This window comes from Coffea arabica, chromosome 1e, assembly GCF_036785885.1.
Source record: "Coffea arabica cultivar ET-39 chromosome 1e, Coffea Arabica ET-39 HiFi, whole genome shotgun sequence".
Classification (NCBI taxonomy): domain Eukaryota; kingdom Viridiplantae; phylum Streptophyta; class Magnoliopsida; order Gentianales; family Rubiaceae; genus Coffea; species Coffea arabica.
In genome coordinates this window covers 10,857,849-10,870,066 of record NC_092311.1, presented here as the reverse complement: position 1 = coordinate 10,870,066, position 12,218 = coordinate 10,857,849, and positions in this window count along the sequence as shown.

The window sequence follows — 12,218 nt, the reverse complement described above, 5'->3', positions numbered from 1 at the left end:
GGTCAACCACTTTAAAAGGACTTTTGCACACTGAGAATACAAAAGATTAAGAGTAGTTTAAATGAGAAAACATTCTACAAGGAAGATTTGTACTCTTTATGGTGTAAGATTCGTGTAAACTTTTCTTGTGTGAGAAAAATACTTCAATAGTGTAGTTTTGTGAGGGTTATCTTGAGTGATAATAAAACTTCCTAACTTGACCAAGTGTAACTTGGGGTAAGGAGGAAGTGGGTCTTCTTTTGTATACAAAGATTGGTTGTATTTCATCAACTTGAAGAAACTTGTTCTATAAAGTGATATTCAAGGTCAAAAGGAGCTTGGTAGTCAAATTGGTTTGCTATTCTTCCCTTTCTACTTACTATCTTGTGAACCTTAATTGCTTATCTTTTCTACTCTCAAGTGATATTGTTCTCTTACTAATTGTTTCATTGAGTGGTCATCTAGAAAATAGAGTAAATTTCATATTGAACAAAAAAGTATCTCATAACTTGTTTAGTTTTTAAATAACCTAATTCACCCCCCTCTTAGGTTGTTTTCGATTCTAACAATTGGTATCAGAGTTTAGTCTCCTAGAGATTAAGTCCAAGCGGCTTAGGAGTAAATATGACAACTAATAATATCATATTTTTTAAAGGATAATTTGTCACTAGACTTCCAATGTTCAATGGGCCAAATTATGTGAGTTGAAAGAAAAGAATGATTATCTTCTTGCAATCGATTAATATTGATTTGTGGTTTATTGTAAATGAAGCTCCATATGATGCCTCTATAATTGATGAAATTACTCATAGACCAAAACCAAAAACAAGAATTGAACTGACTGCTGAAAATAGAGTTCACCTCACTTTAAATGCCAAAACTATGAATGTGTTATATAGCACTTTAGACTCAAATGAATCCACTCTGGTCAAAGGTTGTAAGTCTGCTAAAGAGATTTGGGACAAATTGAGAGAAATTCATGAAGGAAGTGAGAATGTAAGAGAACAAAAGAAATATATCTTAGTTACCAAATATGAATCGTTTAAAATGGAACCTCATGAAACTATTGACAAAATATATTGTAGATTTAATGATCTCATTAAAGATTTAGAAGTTTTGGAAAAGGAATACTCCTTAGGAGAGAAAAATAGAAAAATCTTGAATGCTTTATCTAAAGATTGAGAGAGTAAGGTGACTGCTATTGAAGAGGTTAAATATTTGAATTTTATGTCTATTGAATCTTTTATTAATTTTCTAACTTTTTATGAGATGAAACTTAAGACTAAGGTACAAGAAAAAGAAGATGCAAAGGTAAGAAGGAACATTACTCTAAAAGCATATCAAGATGAAGATGATTCGGCTTCCTTGGATGGAGAAGATATGGATGTTGATGACAATGATCTTACTCTCATCACAAGTTTCACGAGAATCCTCAACAAAAGGAGATTTAGAAAAGGAGGACCTAGCAATTCATTTTCAAATCAATTCAACAATACAAGAAACAAAAGAGAGTAAGAGGCCAATAAAAATCAAGCTGACAAATGCTATGAGTGCGGCCAATTTGGACACTACATGAATAAGTGCCTAATGAAGAAGAAGAAAGAAAGAAAAGTTGAACAAAAACCAAAATTCAACAACTTTCAAATCACATGGAATGAATGCAACTCAGATGATGACATTGAAGAGGAAGAGAAATCTGCCCAAATGGCTTTCATGGCCATTGGTGATGATGAGGTAACTACTTGCAACTCTCAACTTGTTAGTGATGATGAATTTGATGATGATATTGAATCCTTCATTAAGAAACTGCATGATAACTTGAAAGAATTCTATGCTAGAAACAAGAAGTTAAAACAGAAAATTAGCTTTCTGCTTCAGAATAATGCAAACTTTTTTCAACAAAATAAAATATTGAAAACTGAAAATGACTACTTCAAAAAGGGTGACATTGATCTACACATTGAGTTTGATAAAAAATAAAACTTTGTGAAATGTTCAAAAAGGAACAAGGTGATTTGAAAAAAAGAATGGATAATCTAAATGAATTGCTCAAATACAAAAAGCAAAACTGTTTTCAAGAAAATAGTTCAAATCCTTATCTTGGCATTCATGAAAAAAAGTTAAATTTTAGTGTAAATGAATTTACTATTTGTAAGAGAAAGCAAGTAAGATTTGTTAAACCTGTCCATACAAGTAACTCGTTGACTATGTGTAGTTTTTGTTGTCAAAAGTAATTGCTATGTGAGGAAGAACATGCGAAAATGCATGAAATGCACGTGGATAATTAGACATGATACTAACTCTTAAGTACCCAAAAATTAAAGGGTACCAAATGTTATCTTGTGAACTTTTGTGTAGGTGAACTTGGTGAATGTCATTAAGGAATCAAAATGGTTCATAGATAGTGGATGTTCAAGACACATGACCGGTGATCCATCACAATTCGTCAAGCTCAAGCCAAAATCAAGTGACAAGGTGACAATTGGAGATGATATGAAGGATAAAACAGTTGGAGTTGGAGATGTTGGTAAGAATGGTCAGACTTTTGTTCATAATGTCCTTTTGGTTGACAATTTGAGTTACAACATGCTTAGTGTTAGTCAACTGTGTGATAGAGATTTGTTTGTTTTATTCAAGAAGCATGAGTGTCTAGTTCTTGATTCAAAATTTAACATCATTTTCAAAGGAAAAAGATTTAATGATATCTATGTTGTAGTTCTTGAAAATATTGATTCCTCTAACCTTAAATGTCTCAAAATTTCAAATGAAGATCTTTGGTTATGACATAGAATACTTTGTCATTTCAACATGAACTTGTAGATGAATATTCATGACTTTGTGTGTTTTTCAAATTCATTTCCTTGTAGATGAATATCTAATATGACAGAATTCAAAATATGTGGGTCAGTTAGGTCTATTGAAAAATTTGGAGCACAATTAAAATATATGGGTCCATTACAAACATTTGTTTGAATCATAGAGAGTAAAGAAGTTTTATATCGTTTGAGTCTTGTGTCTCTTAATGCTAAATATATTGGAGCATCTACTCCTAGATGGAATAAAGGTTTTACAACAATTTGTATTAAACCTATATGAATGTAGCGATATCCTTTACTTAAATATTTTTGAATTGTACTATGATTTAATAATGGAATTGATTGATATTCTTCTTGAATAGATATTGTTTCTTCATGTGTTTTAACTGATAAAGCTGTTTTGAAATAAAAAATCCACAAATAGCAAGAAATATAGAACAAACTATTGCAGAAGATATTATAGAAAAACCTGATGGAAATACTTTAATAAGATTCGCTTCATTAAGAGAAAGACCTAGTTCAAGTTATTCATGGTTACCAACTAGACATTCTAATTATGAATCAACTGAGATAAATTTTCCTTTAGAAAGTACTTCAACTTTTAAATATAAAACTCCTGTTCCAGAAGTCATAAATCAAAATCAATCAGAATATTCCCCAACTCAGTCACAAATGAAAGGAGAAATAAATGTTATAAATAAACCATATAAAATAAATCATAAATACTTACAAGAAGATTTTGATGATGAAGAAAATACTGAAAAAAGAATTTGGTTTTTCCAATTAAAATCAGAATATAAAGAAAAATTAATATTAGAATGGAAAGATGAATTAGAAATAAGAAAATTTGATTTTCCTTTCTTTACTTGGCTATCATTCTATATTACAAAAATAGGAATAAATGATGTCTACCATACACCACAAATAAATGTTCAAACTAATTTATATAAAAAATGGAAGTTAAAAGACGATCAAATTATAACATCCATACATCCTCCATTACAAGAAGTAAAAATAAACATAGGTCAAGGAGACATAATAGCCTCACCTTTTAAAAAGGGTAGAGAAGTAGAATCAAGCACAAATAATAATACAATAAATTTAGAAGATATTAAAAAAGTATACCAACAAAATAATTATACAAATCAAATTCTTCATACAATTTCTCAACATATGGAAATATTAAACACAAAAATAGATACATTAAAGAAACCAGATTTAAAGTTCCCAAATGATATTTCAGCACCGCATTTTCAACCTAGAAGTTTGACCAAAGAAAAGGAACAAGATTTAGTACAAAATATTAATAATCAAAAAATAAATACTACAGATAATATATTAAATAAAATATCTCAAGCATTACAAAACTTAACAGAAGTAAAACCTTCAACACCCAAAATAAATGCTTTAGATCAAATTATAAGAGATAATTCAACTGAGGAATTCGAAAATTCAAGTGAAGAATCAATAAATTCAGATCTAGAAGAAAATATAATATTACCTATAGAAACTCAATTTGAAGAAGAAGGAGAAAATCAATTAAATAGAATAAGAAGAAGAAGGATAAATGATAATACCAATAAAAATTGGAAAATGGTAAGTACAAAAAATTATTATCCAAGACCTAGCCCTCCAGATATTCAATATGAAGAAAGATCAAAATTTCGTACCACTAAATATGATGGGGATTCAATTTATGAATGGAATATAGATGGTAAAGCTGAATATGAAGTATTAAATAATTTGCAAGAAATGGGAATGGCTAGACTTGCTTATAAAATTAAAAATATTCAAGAGAGAAATATTGCAACATTATTAGTTTCAGGATTCACTGGACAATTAAAAAATTGGTGGGATAATGCTCTAACATTACAAGATAAATTATCAATATTAGAACATAACCAAGAAATTGAAGATGACCAAGGAAATATTCAGATACAATCAGATGCTGCAGAATTCTTAATAGTAACAATAGTAATGTATTTCATAGGAAATCCAAAAGAAGAATTAAATTCTAATAAAACATTTTTAACAAATTTAAGATGTCCTACATTATCAGACTTTAGATGGTATAAAGATATGTTTTTAACAAATGTATTAAGAAGACCAGATTGTAATGCTTCATTTTGGAAAGAAAGATTCATAACAGGATTACCAAGTTTATTTTCACAAAGAATAATGGATAGTTTACAAAAAGAAATGGGAACAGATGTAATTTCATTTGAAAATATTACTTTCGGACAATTATTTGCTTTTGTGAAAAAAGAAGGATTAATGTTATGTTCAGAATTAAGATTACAAATAAAATATGGTTCTAAAACCAAGGAAGTAGGATCATTTTGTGATGCATTTGGAATCAAAAGAATTAAATCACCATCAGCATACAAAAAGAAAGTTAAAAAATATAATAAAAAATTAAAATATGAAAGACCTAAAGAAGATAAACCAGAAAGAAAGAGAAAGTTTATCAAAAGAAAAATTGTTTGTTACAAATGTGGAAAAATAGGTCATAAAGCAAACAAATGTAAATTAAAAGAAAAAATTACAGAGATATGTGCAGATGAAGAAGAAATTAAAAATAAATTAATAAACTTATTAATAAATGAAAAAGATCAAAGTTCAGAAGATGATTTTTATAATGACTTAACTAGTTCAGAAAGTGAAAAAGATTGTAATTGTTCTAATACTCCAAAATACATAAATGTTATAACTAAAAAAGAAGATAAAGAATTTTTATTAGATATAATAGAAAAAATAGAAGATCCAATAGCTAAAAAGGAATATTTAGAAAGATTAAAAAGTTTAATCATTCAAGAAGATAAAATGCCAAAAATAATAGAACCTTTTAGTATTTCGAAATTAATAGATAAATATCCAAATATAAATATAATGAAAAAAGAAACTACAAAAGATCTTCAATCAGAAATTAATAATCTAAAAATACAAGTAAAACAATTACAACAAGAAATTATAGAATTAAAAACAAAAGATTTAGAAATAGAAGCAAAAATAACTTTAATAAATAATCAGCCCACAACTTCTAATTCTAAAACAGAAGAAATATCCATATCAGAAAAACCAGTAGACGATGATCAATATTTAAATACTATAGAAAAAATGACATTTCAAAAATGGTTTGCTTTAGTAACAATTACAGTAGAAGATTTCAAAGAAACCTTTGTAGCTCTAATAGATAGTGGAGCTGATGCAAGTTGCATTAAAGAAGGAATAATTCCTACTAAATATTGTGAAAGGACAAAAGAAACATTGATGGCAGCAAATGGAGAAAATTTACAAGTAAAATATAAATTTACAAAAGGATCAATATGTAACAATGAATATTGTATTAAACATAATTTCATAATTGTAAAAAATATAAATCATGATATAATATTAGGAACACCTTTTTTTAATACAGATTTATCCATTCTTAGTAAATAATGAAGGAATTTCAATAAACATAATGGGAAAATTTATTACTTTTAAGTTCTTGACTCCAATAAAACAGAGAGAATTACAGACTTTACAAACATCTTCTATTTATAAAACAATAAATTCTATTACCAAAGTACAACAACATATAAGCTATATTAAAGAAGAAAAGTCTCATTTAAAAATTGAAGAACAATTAAAAGATATTAAAATACAAAAAAGAATATCAGAACTAGAAGAGTTATTACAAAAAGAAATTTGTGCAGATATTCCTAATGTTTTTTGGGATAGAAAACAACATATGATAGAATTACCTTATGAAAAAGATTTTAATGAAAAGAATATTCCCACTAAAGCTAGACCAATACAAATGAATTCTGATTTATTAGAATTTTGTAAAAAAGAGATAAAAATATTAATAGATAAAAAATTAATAACCCCCTCTAAATCACCATGGAGTTGTGCTGCATTTTATGTTATGAATCAAGCAGAAAAAGAACGAGGAGTTCCAAGATTAGTAATAAATTATAAACCATTAAATAAAGTATTGCAATGGATTAGATATCCAATTCCCAATAAAAAATATTTGATTAATAGACTATTTAAAGCAAAGATATTTTCAAAATTTGATTTAAAATCAGGATATTGGCAAATATTAATAAATCCAAAAGATAGATACAAAACAGCATTCACAACACCCTTTGGACATTATGAGTGGAATGTAATGCCATTTGGATTAAAAAATGCACCATCAGAATTTCAAAATATAATGAATGACATTTTCAATCCTTACAGTTCATTTAGTATAGTATATATTGATGATGTATTAATATTTTCTGAATCATTAGAACAACATTTTAAACATTTAAATATATTTTTAAAAATAGTCAGGAAAAATGGATTAGTGGTTTCTGCACCAAAAATGAAATTATTCCAAACAAAAATAAGATTTTTAGGACATGACATATACCAAGGAACAATAAAACCAATCAATAGAGCTTTAGAATTCACTACTAAATTTCCAAATGAAATAAAAGATAAAAATCAGTTACAAAGATTTTTAGGATGCTTAAATTATATAGCAGATTTCTTTCCTAAATTAAGACAAGAATGCTCTATATTATTTAATAGATTAAAAAAAAAATCCAAAACCATGGACAGAAGAACATACTCAAAAAATAAAATTTTTAAAAGAAAAAGTTAAATCCTTGCCGTGTTTATGTTTACCACATCCTAAAGCATTCATGATAGTTGAAACAGATGCATCAGAATTAGGATATGGCGGAATACTAAAACAAAAATTAGAAGAGTCAAAAGAAGAGTTAGTTAGATTTCATTCAGGAACCTGGTCTGATCCTCAAAAGAATTATTCAACAATTAAAAAAGAAATTTTATCAATAGTTTTATGTATATCAAAGTTTCAAGATGATTTATACAATAAAAAATTTTTAATTAGAATAGATTGTAAATCTGCAAAAGAGATTTTACAAAAAGATGTTCAAAATATAGTTTCAAAACAAATATTTGCTAGATGGCAAGCTATTTTATCTGTTTTTGATTTTGATATAGAATTCATTAAAGGAGAAAATAATTCTTTACCAGGAATTCTACCTCCAAACGTGCTCATGGGATTTCAGACATACCTAAAAAGAGCAAAGGGGGAAGAATATGCAAGGCCAATTTTATTTCATATGGAGTTCAAAGTTCCATGGATCTTTTGCTGGAGTTTTAAGATTCATCAAGAATTAGAAAAACCACTTCCAATGTCATTGGTCAGAGAATTCAAAATTAAATGGTGGACAGGATTCAATCAGGAATTTGGAGATCAAGTAAACGTCATCAGATTCCTAACAACAGGAGACAAACTCAAGTGGACCAAACAGCTAACTACTCCAACCACTACGGTACCTACTACAACAACTTCTCCACCTACTCCAACCACTATGGCACCTACCCCAACAACTACTCCAATAAAGAAAGAAAAAGAAAAAGAGACCGATATGGTATCCGAGGCAAGTTCAAATGACTTTCTGATGAAAAAGATGATTCAAGATCCAAGACTACTCAAAGAATATTTGAACTATTTGCAAAAGCAGGATATGAAAGAAGAAACCAACAAAATTGACGAGTCAGCAGAATCATCCGAATCTACTTTCGATCCTTTCGGAGGACCATGCGGACAAGATCCAAATGACTTTTGAAAAAGATGTCGGCCACAAATAAAGTGTCGACCCAAAAGATAAATGAAATTCAAATGAAGATGAAATGAGAAGTCCCGAGCCTCTATAAATAGAATCAAAATTCAGAAGAAAGGTATCGGCGAATACTACGAGACTAGATCAGTGAAAACTCTGTCTCCTTATTTTGTAATTCAACCAACCTCTTTTCAAGTTCAACCACTCTTTTGTATTCAAGCATCTTTTATATTCAATAAAGAAGATTCAAGGTTTCTACCATACAAGCTTCCGTTGTCTACTCAATATTCTTGTAAGTCCATTTACATTAAATCTATTATTTTTCTATGCAATCATCAATAGAAAGCAGCCTGGGTAGAAGTGGTATCAGAGCCACATTACAACTGCATATTTAGACTTTGAATTTATTACTTTATTTGAATTACATTTCTATTTCAAATTGGCTAATTTATGAATTTATGTTTATTTATTAAATTTTACTGAAATCGTTGGTAAGACTTGATGCCTTGTAAGCCCGTTGGTAAGTCCAGGATAGGATGTTCCAGGCATAGTGCTCGGTTGTTCCAGGTTAAGTAAAAATTTTAAAAAAATAAAACAGGCAGCTTGACTATATGTCAAGGCTGGGAAATCCTGCAATATTTGGAATCTATTTTGGGTTACAGGAGTTAGACTCATCTCATAATCTTGAGGAGTCTTTGGCCTGGAATTCCCTGCTTTTGAATCCATATTCCTGCAATATTAATAAACAATATCTTTAAGCTGGTCAGATAATTGCTTATTTTGTTCTTTGTAGAACTGAATAAATTCTTCATTTCTTTCAACGCTTCTCAGGACTCGAATTCGGATAGTATTTCGCTGAATCTCTCTTTGAATAATAAAAGCTCTTTCTTGTGGAGTAATGGTAGCATAAGGGCTTTTTTGAATATATATGGTATCATGTTTAGGAATTTGATAGGCTGGAATACTTTGCCTACCATGGCTAGTTTGAACAAAATATTGATATCCTCGGGATTGGATAGCTTTTTCTTTGTTTTGAAGTTTGGGAGAATCTCTCTGAGCTCTCAAATAATTGGTATATTCTCGATCTGTTCTTTGAGCCATCAATTCACGATCCATGTCCTTGTAAAAATTCTCTAGTAAGAAAATATGGTAAAGAATTATTTTCTCCTTTAATGAATTCTATATCAAAATCAAAAACAGATAAAATAGCTTGTCATCTAGCAAATATTTGTTTTGAAACTATATTTTGAACATCTTTTTGTAAAATCTCTTTTGCAGATTTACAATCTATTCTAATTAAAAATTTTTATTGTATAAATCATCTTGAAACTTTGATATACATAAAACTATTGATAAAATTTCTTTTTTAATTGTTGAATAATTCTTTTGAGGATCAGACCAGGTTCCTGAATGAAATCTAACTAACCCTTCTTTTGACTCTTCTAATTTTTGTTTTAGTATTCCGCCATATCCTAATTCTGATGCATCTGTTTCAACTATCATGAATGCTTTAGGATGTGGTAAACATAAACACGGCAAGGATTTAACTTTTTCTTTTAAAAATTTTATTTTTTGAGTATGTTCTTCTGTCCATGGTTTTGGATTTTTTTTTAATCTATTAAATAATATAGAGCATTCTTGTCTTAATTTAGGAAAGAAATCTGCTATATAATTTAAGCATCCTAAAAATCTTTGTAACTGATTTTTATCTTTTATTTCATCTGGAAATTTAGTAGTGAATTCTAAAGCTCTATTGATTGGTTTTATTGTTCCTTGGTATATGTCATGTCCTAAAAATCTTATTTTTGTTTGGAATAATTTCATTTTTGGTGCAGAAACCACTAATCCATTTTTCCTGACTATTTTTAAAAATATATTTAAATGTTTAAAATGCTGTTCTAATGATTCAGAAAATATTAATACATCATCAATATATACTACACTAAATGAACTGTAAGGATTGAAAATGCCATTCATTATATTTTGAAATTCTGATGGTGCATTTTTTAATCCAAATGGCATTACATTCCACTCATAATGTCCAAAGGGTGTTGTGAATGCTGTTTTGTATCTATCTTTTGGATTTATTAATATTTGCCAATATCCTGATTTTAAATCAAATTTTGAAAATATCTTTGCTTTAAATAGTCTATTAATCAAATATTTTTTATTGGGAATTGGATATCTAATCCATTGCAATACTTTATTTAATGGTTTATAATTTATTACTAATCTTGGAACTCCTCGTTCTTTTTCTGCTTGATTCATAACATAAAATGCAGCACAACTCCATGGTGATTTAGAGGGGGTTATTAATTTTTTATCTATTAATATTTTATCTCTTTTTTACAAAATTCTAATAAATCAGAATTCATTTGTATTGGTCTAGCTTTAGTGGGAATATTCTTTTCATTAAAATCTTTTTTCATAAGGTAATTCTATCATATGTTGTTTTCTATCCCAAAAAGCATTAGGAATATCTGCACAAATTTCTTTTTGTAATAACTCTTCTAGTTCTGATATTCTTTTTTGTATTTTAATATCTTTTAATTGTTCTTCAATTTTTAAATGAGACTTTTCTTCTTTAATATAGCTTATATGTTGTTGTACTTTGGTAATAGAATTTATTGTTTTATAAATAGAAGATGTTTGTAAAGTCTGTAATTCTCTCTGTTTTATTGGAGTCAAGAACTTAAAAGTAATAAATTTTCCCATTATGTTTATTGAAATTCCTTCATTATTTACTAAGAATGGATAAATCTGTATTAAAAAAAGGTGTTCCTAATATTATATCATGATTTATATTTTTTACAATTATGAAATTATGTTTAATACAATATTCATTGTTACATATTGATCCTTTTGTAAATTTATATTTTACTTGTAAATTTTCTCCATTTGCTGCCATCAATGTTTCTTTTGTCCTTTCACAATATTTAGTAGGAATTATTCCTTCTTTAATGCAACTTGCATCAGCTCCACTATCTATTAGAGCTACAAAGGTTTCTTTGAAATGATATTTCTTCGGTTTCAAAGGTTTCAAAGGTTTTTTTGATATGGATATTTCTTCGGTTTTAGAATTAGAAGTTGAGGGCTGATTATTTATTAAAGTTATTTTTGCTTCTATTTCTAAATCTTTTGTTTTTAATTCTATAATTTCTTGTTGTAATTGTTTTACTTGTATTTTTAGATTATTAATTTCTGATTGAAGATCTTTTGTAGTTTCTTTTTTCATTATATTTATATTTGGATATTTATCTATTAATTTCGAAATACTAAAAGGTTCTATTATTTTTGGCATTTTATCTTCTTGAATGATTAAACTTTTTAATCTTTCTAAATATTCCTTTTTAGCTATTGGATCTTCTATTTTTTCTATTATATCTAATAAAAATTCTTTATCTTCTTTTTTAGTTATAACATTTATGTATTTTGGAGTATTAGAACAATTACAATCTTTTTCACTTTCTGAACTAGTTAAGTCATTATAAAAATCATCTTCTGAACTTTGATCTTTTTCATTTATTAATAAGTTTATTAATTTATTTTTAATTTCTTCTTCATCTGCACATATCTTTGTAATTTTTTCTTTTAATTTACATTTGTTTGCTTTATGACCTATTTTTCCACATTTGTAACAAACAATTTTTCTTTTGATAAACTTTCTCTTTCTTTCTGGTTTATCTTCTTTAGGTCTTTCATATTTTAATTTTTTATTATATTTTTTAACTTTCTTTTTGTATGCTGATGGTGATTTAATTCTTTTGATTCCAAATGAATCACAAAATGATCCTAC